Source organism: Salarias fasciatus (genome assembly GCF_902148845.1).
Source record: "Salarias fasciatus chromosome 23 unlocalized genomic scaffold, fSalaFa1.1 super_scaffold_20, whole genome shotgun sequence".
Lineage (NCBI taxonomy): Eukaryota > Metazoa > Chordata > Actinopteri > Blenniiformes > Blenniidae > Salarias > Salarias fasciatus.
Genome location: NW_021941230.1, coordinates 291,663 through 308,352, shown reverse-complemented (window position 1 = coordinate 308,352; position 16,690 = coordinate 291,663). Strand labels below are relative to the sequence as shown.

Sequence of the window (16,690 nt, the reverse complement as noted above, 5' to 3'; positions counted from 1 at the left end):
GGTGTCAAGGTCACATGACCTATCAACAGGGGTCCCTCAGGGGTCGGTGCTTGGCCCCTTACTCTTCTCTCTGTACACCACTTCACTTGGTGCAGTGATTCGCTCCCATGGCTTCTCCTACCACTGTATGCTGACGACACTCAGCTCTTCCTCTCTTTTCCACCTGACGACACCACAGTCTCAGCTCGGATATCAGCATGTCTGGCTGATATCTCCACCTGGATGAAGGAACGCCACCTTCAGCTAAATCTGTCTAATACTGAACTCATGGTCTTTCCAGCTTGTCCATCTGTCCAGCCTCACATCAGTGTCCAACTTCACTCGAGCCTACTTGTGCCCACTAACTGAACCAGAAACCTGGGGGTCATGATTGATGACCAGCTGACCTTTAAGGTTCACGTGGCCTCAGTTTCTCGGTCTTGTCGTTATGCCCTCTACAACATCAGGAAGATCAGACCCTTCCTGACCCAACAGGCCCCCCAGCTTCTGGTTCAGGCTCTCGTGATATCATGCATTGACTACTGCAACTCTCTTCTGGCGGGTCTCCCTGCATGTACAGTCAAACCTCTACAGATGATCCAGAATGCAGCAGCACGTCTGGTCTTCAACCAGCCCAGCAGAGCTCATGTCACTCCTCTGTTCATCTCCCTTCATTGGCTTCCAGTTGCAGCCAGGATCAAATTCAAATCTCTCCTCCTGGCTTACAAAACGCTTACAAGAACGGCTCCGGCCTACCTGGACTCCCTGATCCAGGTCTACTCTCCTTCACGCCCTCTTCGCTCTGCATGTGAGAGACGTCTGGTGCTTCCAGCCCAGCACGGCTCTAAACCTCCAGCCAGACTCTTCTCCTCTGTTGTTCCCAAATGGTGGAACGAACTACCTAACTCGGTGCGTTCCGCCGAGTCTCTTTCTACTTTCAAGAGACAATTGAAGACTCAATTGTTCAGAGAAAACCTAGGGTCTTAATCCAACCCCATGTTCGGGGAAGAATAGATCAGGTGTTCTAAAACCCAGCACTTATGGACCACTGAATAAGTTGACACACACAAAAAAAACAAAAAAAAAAAAAAAAAAGAGGAGGGGGGGTAGTGGCTCCTCTTCTTCAACTTGATGGCAACTCCCTTGACCAATCGCACTTGAAGTAATTGAAGCATTTACTAATGGTTTCTTTCTTTCTTATGTCTGTATTCTTGCTTGCGTTGTACGTCGCTTTGGACAAAAGCGTCTGCTAAATGAAATTGTAGAATTGTAGAATTGATTTTCTGAAGCCACTAGATGGTGCTATCTGTTCACCAAATGTTTGTCCGTCAGCCTCTATTTTACTGTAAAACTAAGGGTGCCATCTAGTGGTTTCAGACATTTAAGACAGTGGTTCACGAGGCCTCATCTGTGCATCACTGCTGTCATCTGACCCGGATGAGTGACACCAAATATTGAATTGAAAAACAGAATATGAGGTGAGAGAAGTGAAACTCAAAAATAAGAAGGAAATAGAGAGCTGAAATTTTCAATTGAATGAAATACAGGGTGGATTTGATTGTGAAACACATTTAAACTAATCGATTTACTTCCAAATTTGACTGTTCAGATTCACAGTAGCAATAAATCAAACCAATGGATTGAGTTTCAAATTAGACTATTCAAATTCAGTTCCTACTGGCACAACTTTTAAACCATACCTACTGAATAAAAATGATTGAGAAAGATTGAGAAAAGGAACAGAAACACATTTTGATAAAATCAAAATCAACATCTCTGAGCTCAATCGCCATGGAAACGGGTCCACAAGAGACAACAGAAGCTGAGTGCTTGAAAGTGTTACCATGGAGACGTTTGAGGACTGAAGTGAGTGAATTCTCCTGCAGGTTTTCTAAACTTGCTAGTTCCAGTCCTCTTCTCCTCAGACAGACAGGTTGTAACTGGAATAAAGAAGGTTTGAAGCTGTGTGGACTCAGTCAGCCTCTCCTCTGGGCTCCTCTCCAGGCTGTGCTCATAGCACCCTCACTGGGTTTCAACACTCTGGGTTTCACTCTGATTATTACCAGCTTCACTTCTCTGCTCCACTCGTCTCACCACAGCTCAGAACGTTGACGTCACATGCCGTTAGGACATCCAGCCCCAAGGAAGAACAATTGCTCTACTTACACTGGCATTAGGGCTGTCAGAAGTGGTCTGGAACACACCTGATTGCACAGGCTCTGTAAACAGTCATGTGTTGCAAATCCGTTCTGGAACAGTGGCTCAGCAGGACAATGTGTCATATGTAACAGGACAATGTCATCAGTGAGCCAAGCTCCTCCATTTAATACATCATGAAGTCACTTTGAAGGCATCTCCATTTCTCTTTGACCTTTGACTCAGTTGTGAACTTCTTTTGGACTTTAACAGCCAGCCAAGCATGAAAATGTAAGAGAAGCTTCTGCTCTGCTTCAGTCTGAACAGTGTCATTGTTGCTCTCCTGTTTCAGCCGCTGCATCAGAGACTTAGTTTTGTTGTGTCAGTTCTCAGAAGAGATCTGAAGTGTTCGGATAGGATAGCAGAGGATCAAACTATATTAATCCCACATGGGAAATTCAGTCATCACAACAGCTCCATATGCACAGGATCACACAAGTGTTTTATCTACATATACGACTGCTGGGCAACGATGACATTTCTGATTTGCGACTAATCGCATATTTTTTTCTGTGATTAATCGCAATTAATCGCATTATGCGCAAAATATGATAATGAATTCAAAAGTAGTCTGTAATGATCATCCTGCCCCCAGCCGGGGGCAAGAAGCAAGAATTTTGCAAGAAGCATACATTTACAATAATAATTAATAACTTCAAACACCAAGTCTTTACCAAGATTGCCACCCCGACCCCTCCAACACACACACACACACACACACACACACACACACACACACACACACACACACACACACACAAACACACACACACTAGCAAGAGCAGAGCAGATAAAAAAAAAGACCTGACAGAGAAGACAGGATGAATTCAGTCATGCTGTATTGTGCCTCATTAAGCCAGATTGTGTGTTGAAGGGAAATTTACTTTATTTTGTGTGTTTCCAGCACCTGAAGACTGCCCAGCAGGCCCAAACGTTCTGCCGGCAGAAGACGCGATTCAAGTTTCACTTTCATTTTTGTCATATTTGCGCTCCTTATTTGAGTTTGTGCCTCATACCAGCCTTTTCGTCCTGATTTTTCTGATAATTCGGCTGAGTTCATGATGGCAAATAATGAGGAATGGACCGAGTTTCACTGCAGAAAGCTCTGCTGCTGTGTGTGCTTTTTTGATGCCCCGCTGTAGCGCAATGTGTGTGTGCGTGTGTGTGTATGTGTGTGTGTGGAGGGGGGGGGCGCTTAACTCCTGATGAAAATGTTTATATATACACATGCTGGGATTCGTGGTTACACAAAAGAAACTGTTCATTTGCCATGACTGAAAACTTTGTGTGTGTGCTTCCTTGCTCCAAGACACACATACAGCAAGGGGGAGGGGACAGCCGTCACCTGGGTTCTGCCCCAGACCTCCAAAGGAGCAGTTCTCCTGAGTCCTCCGGAAGGAAAAGGGGGCTGGTCCTGGTCCCCCAGCCGGCTAGCCAGCACTGCTGACGGCTAACAAAGGAAGGAGCCCTCCGCCCAAGGCCTAAGAAGAGGGGACACATGCAGCATCCAGCCTTCCCACCAAGGACCACCAGGACAGTGGCCTCAAGTGGCCGAGCTGGTCGGTGCCGACTTGGCCGGAAGCCTGTAAGCTGCTTACCAACTCGGCCAAAAGCCTTTTTTTTTTTTTTTAATGACGATGGCGGCTCGACGTCGCTCTTTGATCCTTGGATGTCGGCTCTTCCTATCATTGTGAAGCAGAATTCACCAGGCGCTGGATTATTCTCCCACTAATAGGGAACGTGAGCTGGGATTAGACCGTCGTGAGACAGGTTAGTTTTACTCTGCTGATGTTGTGTTGTTGCAATAGTCATCCTGAGCTGATGGACAACACAGATCATGGAGACTCTTTTACAAAGTTGCACTGAGAGAGGAAGCAGGCCTCACCCCCTCTCAAGCTCTCTGTGGGGAACAAATCCCTCTGATCCGCCATTTTAACTGTAGTCTTCAGCCGGCCGCCATTTTGATCTGTAGTTCCATCCCTCGATCCTCCATCCCATCTCTCAAACCATCTCTCTCCCTCACACACACACACATGCACACGCACATTCTTGCAAACACGACTTGTACAGGCATCCAGATAGAATTGTGTCAGGATCCTGTTCAGGCAGGCAGCAGGCAGCCCCAGTCTCCCTGGGTCCTGCTGATTGCTGATGACATTCACCTGGGACTGCCTGCCAAACTCTCCCTGCCACCTGCTCTGTGCCGATCGTTACCCTTCCCAGACTCCCTTGCTGCTGCAGAGGGATTCGGCTGCTCTGCCAAGCCGAGAGGAGGTTTTGGTCACGTCTTGCCTTGTCTTATCTTGTCTCGCCACACCATGACCTCGCCACACCATGACCTCGCCACACCATGACCTCGCCACACCATGACCTCGTTACACCATGACCTCGCCACACCATGACCTCGCCACGCCATGACCTCGTCACACCATGACCTCGCCACACCATGACCTCGCCACGCCATGACCTCGTTACACCACGACCTCGCCACGAAATGACCTCGCCACACCACGCCACGACCTCACCTCGATCCAACCTGTGACGCTGCTGCCAGGCTGCAGTCCTCCTGGTTTTCCTGCACCGAATAAACCTGCTCGACCGGTAATCCTGCTTCTGTCTCTCTGTGTTGGGTCTAACTGCACACCGACCGTGACAGAATTGTGTGTTTGGTTTTGCTTTATTATTAATAAACATACTTTTTGGGATCCTTTGTGTCATTGATGTTTCACAGTTATGAATGGAATGTCGATCTCTTCTGTCCAAGAACTCCAGAATCCTTCAGGTTTTACGGGTAAAATTTGGTAATTGCTAATAATGTCATTATTAATCCAAATTCCAAATTAATAGTTTAACCAAGTTATTGAGACTGATTACAACAGATTGGTTCTTTTCCTATTAAAGGCAGGTGTTGCCCCGAGGTTTTCTGATGAACATCAGATCCCAAATTCTTTAGTTACCGGTGATAATCATTAATTTTTACTGATCGCCAAATTTATTAGCTTGACATTCCAACATTAATCGTGCGGCCCATGTGAGGCAATAGAACATGACTGAAAATCCCAGAACATACATATATATAGTGGAGTCTCTGAGGAGAGGACACCGTAAAAGCCAACATCCTTTTCTAAATGGACGATTCATTGGACTCAGACAGGTTTTAAAGACAGCTGGACAACAGACTGGTGTTCTCAGTAAATTTAAAGCTGAGCCACACTGAAATGGACAAAATGCTTGAAATTTCAGTGATCATCTTCCTGATGATCTCCCAACATCTTGGATTTCTCTTTCTCTTCTCTGAGACTGAAACTCCGCCTCAGGAGCTGTTTTCTAACAGCTGTGTTTTCAGTGTCTCCAAGCTCTGCTGTTGTGGAACTGAACTTTGGTGTTTTCACTTGACTCTTTCTTTTCATGTAAAACAGAGTTTTACACTGAGACTCCTGATGAATCTTTCAGTTACACTTGGGAATTTGTCACTTGTAACTTTGTCATGTGCTCTCCTGCATTTTACCATTCACTGACTCCATGGTCAAAAACTGCTCCATGGACACCCTTGGCTCAATTGGGAGAGTAGCCTTCTTTTGTTCTCAAGTTTATAGGTTTGATTCCCATTTTCCACTGTCCATGTGCCAAAGCATCCTGGAGCAAATCACTGAATCTCCCAGTGGAAGAGCACTGCGTCTTGCATGTGGCAGCCATTGTTTAGGGCAGTGGTGGCCTGGAGGCCAGAGAAGGGGACCGGTAATGAAGAGTTCCCAGGTTCAATTTCCACTGTGGGTCTCTGAGCAAGGCATCAGTACTGTGATGTGGCAACACCTGCGTGTTCTAGAAACAGGATTGATCAATGTGGTAAGAAAAGAAACTGTGCAGTAAAATAATGTTTTATGTCTTTCGATAAATAAAAATGCATCACTGTTTATTCAGAAGGGATTCCTACCAGATGAATTTCAAGGCCTTGATGTTGGTATTTAGTAATATGATGTGTTTTGTAACTGTCATTAGAGGTTAGTTTGAAAAGAACATCTCTCAAATCCTTTGAATCACTAATTTTTCTGTTGGTTTGGAGCCAATCTTCATGACGAAAACAAGTTGTTGCAGTGAAGCTTTGGTAAGAAGTCTATCAAACACTCTGGGTCCTGGATAAAAGCCTGAGTCCTCCGTACACCGTCACACACAAAACTGTGCCTTTTTTAATTTAATACGTATATTGCAAATGCATCATGAAATGTAATCATTTTGATAATGATCAAAGATAGGTGTGACTTTTTGAAATAAAGACTCTGATATACATCAGATAACCTCGGGGCACCACCCTTGTGAATGAGAAATGAATGCCAGTTCATTGATATTTGTCTCATAAAATACACTAAACTATTACTTTGGACTTCAGATCAATCATTAAATTAATAACAATCACCAAAGTTAAAAACCTGAAGAGTTTCAGACCTCCAGGAATAGAATAGTTTCATTCATCTTCTTGTATATAATAACAATAAGAACAACAGGCTTGATTCCAAGAAATGATATTTATTCACTGACGAAGCAAAGCAAAACACACTGATCCTGTCGTCTCCTGAGGAGCCGTCCATTTGAAAGAGCCGTTCAAAAGACTGGCTCCTTGACAAACGTCACGTGACTCTATTAGAGACCTCAGCCTCATTAGTGTGGACTCAATCTGTTATTTTCTGACAACTGACATGGTTACTGTCAGTTATGAGTTTTCATCTGGTTCTTTAATTTGTTTAGTGACAGATTCAGGAGATGATTTTCTGATACACATTACATTGTGGCTTCCCTTGCAGGTTGTCCCCAGAGAAGAGCTTCAAAATGCTGCGACGTGTCCTTTAACTGAGCATTTTATGGTGTGTGTGTGTGTGTGTGTGTGTGTGTGTGTGTGTGTGTGTGTGTGTGTGTGTGTGTGTGTGTGTGTGTGCCTTTGCTAAAACCGGCAAATCCAATAAAAGCAGTCAATACAGTGTTTCAAATTAACTGGTTTCCTTGTTACCTGGTGACTGACTTCCTTTAGCACTTCCTGCTGCTGCTGCTTGTAGCAGCAGATGTTGAAATCAGAATCGTAAAAGGTCCGACAACTTTTTGTCTGGTTTTTAACATCTATCAGCAACAAGGGACGTGAAAGAAACCGGGTCGCCATTTCATAGGGAAACCAGTTCTTCCATAACACCAGCTCCTCTCTGGTTTCTGGACACTCCTCGTTGGCCAGTTAGCTGCTGCGTTCAGGTGACTGGAGTGTGCTGCGGAAAACTGAAACTCGGTCGTTCACATGAAAGCAGCGGAGACAGCTGGACTCACAAGGCACACAGGAGATCATTGAGGGAAGTGTGGACAGGAAAGGAACGGCTCTCAGACAGCTGTGAACCGGCTCTCGTCGTTCACTTAAAAGAGCCGTTCAAACAACCAACTCGTTTATTGAACGTCACAGCACTACTGAAAATGAAACGTGATTTCAAAGATTTCTTCAGCTGATCACTCCATCAAGTGCCTTAAAAAAAAGACAGTGGTTCATGAGGCCTCAAGTGTCCATCACTATTAGTTTGTTCAAGACTCAAACACCCTAAAAATCGTTGTTATTATGAAATATTAGAACATCACTGCACTGTTTACCCAACAACTCCTGCACCATACAGAAGCCCACGTGGCAATGATGAAGGAACTCATGGTGTCCAACCAAGTGCTGCTCCTGGAATTGGGACTCCAGAGATCCATCCATCTTGATACAGTCAAATATGTGTCTACATACATGCTCGACTGTTGTTTGTCAACGAGCAGTTTTGCTTGTTCCAGAGCCTGAAACCGGAAGCACAAAGAACTGGCACTGACACCCCTTTCCCACTGCAACTAGCGGGTCGACCCGTGTCTTCGACCCGCTAACGATCAGCTTTTTTTTTTATTAGACTCCTTTCCCACTGCATGCAGACCCGGGTCAAGCCACCTGCTGGCGAGCCGCATCGCTGCATTTTCCTGCACTGATAGGAGCCCCAGGTTGATGACATCATCAGCGCGACGGAGCAAAACGAAAGTAAACAATGCAGCGGAACACAGTCCAGCTCTCTGGTCTCGCTATCTTGCCACTGCTGGGTCATCTTGATGAAGGAAATCTCACGCTTGGTCCAGAAACAACAACATAGCCACGCTACGTCGACATCATCATGTAAGTTCCCGGATGTGTCCCTCCCACTAAAAGCCGATGCAAACTGACCCGGCAAATTACCGGGTCGATTGCAGGGTCGAACGACCCGGGTCAAAATCCAGGGTAAACCCTTTCCCACTGCCATGAGGAGCCGATAGTTTGCGGGTTTAAACGGGTTTTTTGGCCAGTGGGAAAGGGGTATAAGTTAGGGTCTGTTTCCCCACTAGGCCTGGAATCACACAGGTGGAACAGGGTCATGTGTGGTAAAATGGATAGAGGAAGGGAAGAAGGGATGTATGGATGGATGGATGATATTAATCCAACTGGTCTGATCCTCATTGTCTTCCAGGAGCCACCTCCACTCAGGAACCAACAACTGGTAATTGGACATTTTTTTCCTCACAGTTGATTCATTATGAAAGTGAGAAGTTCTAACTCTGACTGTTTTCCAGGAACTCCACCATCCACCGCCACAGAGGGTGAGTCCGACATCACATTGGTTCTTATAGCATCCAGAATCTATTTCAGTCCTGCTTCAAGTCGCATTTGGTGTGAACAAACTAAACACAATCTTTTCCTCACTTGGAAACAAACAAATAAGTTCACATTATTTCACATTTCTACCTTTTGCCATATTGATCTTCATCTTGTCTTGTACTAAGACGTTTCATTGTTGTTTCAGAATATCAAACTACACTCATGCGGGGTCAACGTGACTTCCTCAACCGTGAGTCTTTTCACTGCATCTCTTGACTCAACAGCTGATTTGCATGTTGTTCATGACATGTTTATGTGTTTTAAATTGGGTTTTGTGGGTAAATAAAGAAAGCCTTTCCTTTTACATGACTGAGCAGGTTTATTATTCACCTTTGAACTCCCGTTTCAAGTACAAACGGATCTTTTTTTTTTTCCTGGTGAACTCAGTGCCTGTTGCCAGTGTCCGTGGCAATGAAAGGATTGATGAAAATGATGTGGCTAGCATGGAAAAAAGGAAACGGCGTGACTCCAAACTGGGCTTTAAGCAATCGGTTGAACAGAAATCTAGATTAAATTAAGTTTTCTTTTAGTTCCTTTCCAGAAAATCAAATTCTTCTGGAGGCACAAAACTTGTTGACCAATAACCATCCCTCAGCTTTTAAAGTTATTCATGTATTTATGCTGAACATACATTCATGACGTTTCATGAGTGAGAAATAATTTTGTAGTTTTAGCTGTTGCTGCCATTTTTAAGGGTTAATGTTCATGTTCAACGAAAAAAAAAAGACTTTTCTGAAGGTAATTGTTGATCTTAAATTTGTTTAATTCGACAATTTTGTCTCAAAATAGTGATGCCAATAAAGTTGTTCTCCATTGCTCCGAGACATTTTGACTGACGTTTTATGTGAAGAGTGATCATTCTTAGTCTCTCCTTCGGTTTCAAACCGGGAGACCGACAGCATTTCTCCGAGGCACATCCAAAGTAAATGTTATGGATTAACTCGTTCCTTCTGTTAAATGGTGACTGACTTCCTGTCATGTCTGGCATGTCTGCCGTTAGTAGCATCACATATTCACAAAACTCACAAAAAGTACAACACTTTGGAACGTCATTGTGAATGAAGGTAAATGGTGTTCCTCAGGACAGCTACAGATTTCCATCAGGTTTTTATCATCTGTTAGTAAAAGCAATGATAGATGAAGGGTCACCAGTGAACGGGGAAACCAGTTAATCTGAAACACCAATCAATCAATCAATCCATCAATTTATTTTTGTATAGCCCAGTATCACAACAACAGTTGCCTCAGAGGGCTTCAAGATGTTACATTGGTCGGTAAAAATAAAAACAGTGAATAAGCATAATGTTAATATGTCAATATGTCAAAACACCAGGAAGCTCTCAGTCTGTTTTCAGTAGAGAGCAGTGGGCCATGTCATTGTTTCCTGATGTTCCTGATGTTCTCTGGTCCTGTGATTATTTCCTGATGTTCTCTGGTCATGTGATTGCTTGCTGATGTTCCAGATGTTCTTTGGTCCCTTCTACAGATCGTCCACCCAATAAGGTGTAGCTGATGTCTGATGTAACATCCATCAGCAGTGATGGCGTCCTCATGACCATTAAAGGTGATATCAGATGTTAAAAAAAGCTCATCTTTCCTGTTTTCTTCTAAAATCCTCATGTTGACTGAAGTCTGATGTGTTTTCAGGTACAGATGGAGACGTCTTCTGGGACTAAACATCTCCAGATCACCTTCACCATGGGTCACTGCTTCATCTGAAATCATCTTCTCAATTAATACCATCTTCTTAAGTTAGAATTATATTCTTAATTAAAAGACATCAATGAGAAAGAACATATGTGTACGATTATTTCTTATATGATTTTCTGGAGTTTTAAACCTTTGAAAATTTAAACTGTGGAGACAATTTCAAAGGTTGGTAATTTACTTCACCTCGACAGGTGTAGAAGAGCGACAGAATGAAAGACAAAATTCTTAAGTGTTGGCAGGAACTGCCATCAGACAGCCTGGGAGGCCTGATGTTCAAAATTAATCTTAAACGAAACACCAGACTGACCAAGAAAGATCGGGGACCGGCGTTAGAACGTTTGACTGAAAGGGCAGAACAGCCTCAGACAGAGGGAGAGCTGGGAACATGAGAATGGCTGCGTCCAGAACCGCTAAGTATACAAAACCTGATGAAAATCAAAAAGGAAAAAAGAGAGAAGGGACTTTTCTTTTTGAGAGAGAGAGAGAGAGAGAGCAGACAGGCGGCTGGCAGTAAACATGCTCGAGCCGGCCTTGAGAGAGCGAACACACACACACACACACACAGGTGGTGACCATCCAAGTGGCAACATTTAAACATTCACACTGACCCATACAGGAAGCTTGGACTGGATCTCACCTCGAGAAGATCAAGTAATTTTAATTTTCACGTTGGCAGTGAAATTCTATAACTTTAAAGTTTTCAGATTTGAGAGCATTGATCCAATATTTAAAATGACTCGCTTAAACCTCTCAATAGGTTAACTGTTTAGTAAAGAGACTCTAAAACCAGACATCAGGCCTTGAGAGAGAATAATTAAGAATGAATGAATAAGAACACAAAACTGTCCTGAGAGTAGACCAGGTAATGACTGTTTAAAAAGCCAAAAATGAAATCTTTCTGTAATTAGCAACAGGTAACATAAACACAAAATTTCTAATCAGACCTCACAGAGTTGGTGGCCACATTGAAGTTTTTTTTTAGAGAATTTGAAAATAGAAATAATCTAACTAAGTATAATGGAAAAATAAATAAATTAATAAATTAATTAAATAAATAAAATAAATAAACGAATAAATAAATAAATAAATAAATAAATAAATAAATAAAGGGAAATGAAATACTGCAAAAGTTATCGCAATATGCAAATCTAGAAACAGACACCAGGTCAATAATTAAGGTCTTTCTCTTTCCAAAACCGTAGAAAAAGTTTTTATTCACCGATTAGATAAATCTGTTGCCAAACTCAAACTGCAGTGAAAATCAAAATAGACCCAGACCACAAAGATCCACTGCATCAATGGAGAGAAAAGATCATACCAAACTTTACTTATGGACAACTTTTCCTATAATACAGGCCGTGACAAAACTGACCCCTGACCCCCCAACCGACACAAGGGGGGTATCAACCTCAGGAACCTTCACAACAACCAGCCCATACCAGCCCCCAAACCATCCCATGATGCCCTGGGGTGCCGAGGTCCTACAAGGGGGGAGAAGTAGCTGACTGTGTCCAACCCAAAATAATTCCCTGCTGTAGAATTGAACATAAACTGGAAAAATACTGGACTCCTCACTAACCTTACCCTCACTCTGGAACACCATACAGCACAACAAACAAGTCACACATACCCTCAATACACACACCAGCTGTAATATTTTCCAGCAAAAAACTGAGCGATGGCCACTTTCTGAAGAAATTAAAACACAAATGGGAAGGTTAAGAACTGGAGCAGACGTTTCTACTCTGATCTGACTGTCCTGTAAATCTGCTGATGAAGGTCGTGACAGCGACCATGAACGCACAAATAATCTGTTGAAGAAAAACACACTGGCATTATTTTCCCTGATGGTAGAATCAGGCGGCGTCTCTGAGACAAAACATCCCATCAGCTGATACGAACAGCAGCTCAGCTCACACAGGCAGAGGTCAGAGATATGGTGGGACAGGCTGAGACATCCTGGTGAGACGCCTCTCCACGAGGCTTAGAAGAAATGGGAGCCGTGGAGGGAGAAAAGGCCTTCATCAAAATCAAACAAAAACTTCTTCTAGCCACTGAACTTGCAAACCCGGATCACAGCAAACCTTTCCACCTGGACCTGAAGCAGGACAACCGAGCTGCGTAAGGGGGGTGATGCCATCGCAAACTCCATTCAGAAAACAACTCATATAACGACGGGACATGAAACTTACGCACACACGAACCATGCAGTAACAAGTTTTATTACAAGCCAAAGAGCTTCACTTTTACCAGACAAGGAAGCTGAAGAGCGTTCTCCTTCTCCATCAGACTGACACTCGCTTTGAGGCAGCTGATAACACCTCCTCGGGGATAAAACAGAATGAACCACATGACCGCCAGCGAGTCACAGCAAGAATATCAAACACACACGACTCTGACCACAGAAGAAGTGATCAGACCTGATCTGACGTTATTGATGATGGACACAGTCACTGTTCTCCGCTGAACACCAAACAGTCATAGAAAAACTTGGATCCATTAGACGACTTTACACTCCGCTCCCCACAGAGCAGACTTGAGGATATTTATTTTATTCTGTCAGCATGAAGGACACAAGATTATAAGATGGAATTTAGAAAGCAGAAACTTCTCTGATCATTCACCAGCTTGCCTAAGAAAACTGTTTTGGATTCTGAATCCGAGCTTACATTAAAACAGCAATACTACAAATAAAACCTGAAATACAGACCTTTCTCCAGATTAATGTCTGAAGAGAAGTTAACCAAATATACTCTGGATACATTAAAAGAAGTTATCAGAGGTAAACGGATCTCTCTTGGGACAGTATTTAAATAAAAAAAAAAAAAAAAAAAAAAAAAAAAAACAACTTAAAGAACTTAAAAATTACCCAAAAGGCCTGGGGAAAAATAACAGCGAGAAATAAGATCCTCAAGTAATGATTAGAATGAAAGAAGCTACAAATCAAAATGTGGACATGTATATTTTTTTTGAATCTTAGAACATTTCAATTCATTTGGGTTTTGTCGTAAAGATTTAGATAAACTTAAGGAGATGGCTTATTTGCTCACTGAACTGATAAATGAAAAATGATAGAGTGAGTATACTACACTAATTTGGGAGAAAAAAAAATAAATGTAAAAAAAAAAAAAAAAAAAAACATAAATAGATTTTTTTTAAAAAAATGCAGCGAATAAAAATTGATTGATGAATTGTTCTAAAGTAGTAACATGAATTAAAATATTTAGATTAAACTGCTAAATAAATGACAAGTAGCTAAATTACTAACAGCTGAAACACAAGTAGACCTTGATCACTAACAACATGAAATAAAACAATGAAAAACCTTCAAAGAGCTGCAGCACAACCAGGGACAGACAGTCGGATCAGGAAAAGAGCAGCACTCAGACACACAGCACACTCAGATCATGTTGTGATTTCATAACTAGTATCAGCTTCACCGTCTCGACATTCAGCCTAAACTGGAACAAGAACACAAAATTTACTGATACTTAATATGGTTTTTCAACTTAACTCATTTTTGGAGAAATATAGAAAAACAGAGGAACGTCTACAGGGGACGATATCAGACGTAAAAATTTGATTCTAAATCATTACTGGCTATCCAGCCACTGGTGTGAGCAGCAGCTCATGCTACCAAGACAGACTGCAGAAACAGGGAGTATTAAGACAGCCTTACTGATAAAACCATCTTGCATGATTTTTAATGAAAACTCCACAAAATCAGAGCAACAATTTCAGTTAAGTGAAAAGAACAGATCTTGTTGGTGATGGAGAACTTTCTGACAACGATGTGATCAAATAAACCGGAGCTCAGGTTAAAATCAAACTCTAACCTGAACCATGGAAGGTCTATCTTCACAGGATCAGGAGGTCCAGCTCCAAAACCAGCCCCATCAGGGACAGTGGGCGACGGGTCCCAAGGAAACAACAGAGGCTGCAATAAACCATGTGACCCAGGAGACCGACCAGTCTGACTAGACGATAACAGAGTCACTGATGGCACAGGACTCGACGTGTCTTCACTGACCTACTGACTGACACCAGACTACACCTGAAAGACCTGGACAGAGACCCTGAGGACGAGGACGGACAAGCCTCACAGGAGGTTTGATAAGCCGTTGTGTAGATCGGGTTGTGATATTCAGTCAGGCCTGATCACCCTGCTGGTTATCACAATCCTGGCCGTCACACTCACTTTGTGGTGGGAGGCCCAGAAGCATGAGCGAAGAATACCAAACAAATAAAATATGACATTATGACATTTGGAGCCTGAATAATCTAAGGGGAGACTAGTTTGAACATTGGACTCTGTATTGGCTGAAAAAGGTGGAGGAGCAGCATGTTTGGAACAGTCTGCTGCTCATGTTTTCCAAACAACTCGGCTCCTGATAAGTTTCTCACAAAGGCCTTCGAAGGTCTGAGCTCAGTGTCAGAGCGACTGGCTGAACACTCTGGCGTTAATAATCCCCCAACAGAAGGGGGGAGAAAACCTTTGGGTAGTAGAAATCATATATTCTCCCTCTGTTGGAGCCGCTCACTGTCGTCACAGTGGTGGAGACTCTCAGCAGGTGCTGCTGTATCCCTCATATCAGAGCACTCTGCCTTAGATGCACCGATTCGGCCTTGACTAAAAGCTACACTCGAGATCCACCACCACCTTTTCAAATGGCTAAAAATTGCCCCACTGATGTCTCCCTCTGAGCCCGGAGGTCCTGACATTGAAGAAGACGACTACCTGGACCTGGACCAAGTGGGCCACTGGAGGATCCATGGTGATATCAGAATGAAGAGGATGAAGAGGACGACGCCGTCTGATGAAGATCACCTCCCCGCCCCTCCCCAATTGAGTATAACATTTGCGTTGCTACTGCTAATACATACCAACATATATTCACGCTGCACACATGTAGAAACTCCGGAACTTTGATTTTTTGAGCTTGATTATTTAGGATGATTTTTAGGATAAAATTGTATTTTTCTTTTAGGATGATTTTTAAATTAATTTTTAGAATGATTAATTTTTTGGGATGATTTTTATGATGATTTATAGGTTGATTAATAAATGGGTTGATTCAGTTACACACTTTCTCTTTTTCTTTTTTCTGTCTTCTTTCCTTCAAACTCAATTAAGTTTGATTCAGTGATTCATATATTGATTTACAAAAGGGATATAAACAGTAGAAAGGAAAATCAGAAAAATGTACAATTAAAATAAAACTAGAGTTACGGTTTAAAACGTAAATTAATTACAATATTAGATATATTATGTTTTCTTGGAAAAACAACACAAAAAATAATTAAAAATAATCATAAAAAGGAAAAAAAAAAATAATAATCATAAAATGGGAAAAATCAATCACCGGATCGGTAGAATCAGTAAATAATAGCAATACAAATCACATAGTTATTAGAGAACAGATCTTACTTGGAATGATTGGGAAACTACATATGATAATGTTAAGACTAAGATAATTTTTGGACACTTGTAATGATTAAAAATGATTAGCATTAAAGTCTTTAATATAAGTTTTAATTTCATATATTAACATTAGAAAATAGCTTGCATGCTTATTGTTTCATATAAACAAAATTGTGCAAATTGCTGGAGCTGTGATCTGTGGTAATTAAGGGTTCAAAGCTCCTGAAGGAAAGGTTTTCCGTCAGTACGGAGGTAGACAGGCCCAGATCAGTGAAGGGACGCTTGCTGTTTTTTCTCTTTTGTTTTACCTTCGTATTTTTATCCTTTTAAATTTTTCTCTTTTCATCTTCTTTCCCTACACATGCATATTTACATACGCGTCCGGCAATGAAGAACGCTTGCTGCTCTTAACTGCCTTTTCAACACGCTTACACATAGTCGCATATGTCTTGGGATGGTGAAGGATCCTGTCTGAGATCGGAATGTACCGAGAGGGGGCGGTGCTACGTCATAGAGGATTGATGACAGGCTATTTTACCTACCTCGGCATACACATTGCCACTCACACACACATACGCACTCACACACAATCACACACGTTCATTTTTTGGAAAACAAAGGGAGCGTGACTCCCTCGTTTCAACCCAAACACCTATATTACAAGTAAACAATGCTCTGGTGGACGCTGTGATCATGGGTGA

General features: G+C 42.4%; 1 long non-coding RNA gene across 3 annotated transcripts; it reads left to right on the top strand.

The window, feature by feature from the left end:
* Positions 1–3,424: 3,424 nt before the first annotated feature.
* LOC115383804 (uncharacterized) lies at positions 3,425–10,645 on the top strand. 3 transcript variants are annotated; one of them, XR_003930754.1, is made up of 6 exons: positions 3,425–3,945; positions 8,107–8,699; positions 8,773–8,799; positions 9,003–9,047; positions 10,344–10,421; positions 10,505–10,645. It is a non-coding gene; the product is annotated as an uncharacterized LOC115383804 (long non-coding RNA). The 3 variants fall into 3 exon arrangements; XR_003930755.1 differs by having other exon boundaries at positions 3,434–3,945; positions 8,670–8,699; XR_003930753.1 differs by having other exon boundaries at positions 3,434–8,699.
* Positions 10,646–16,690: the final 6,045 nt, after the last annotated feature.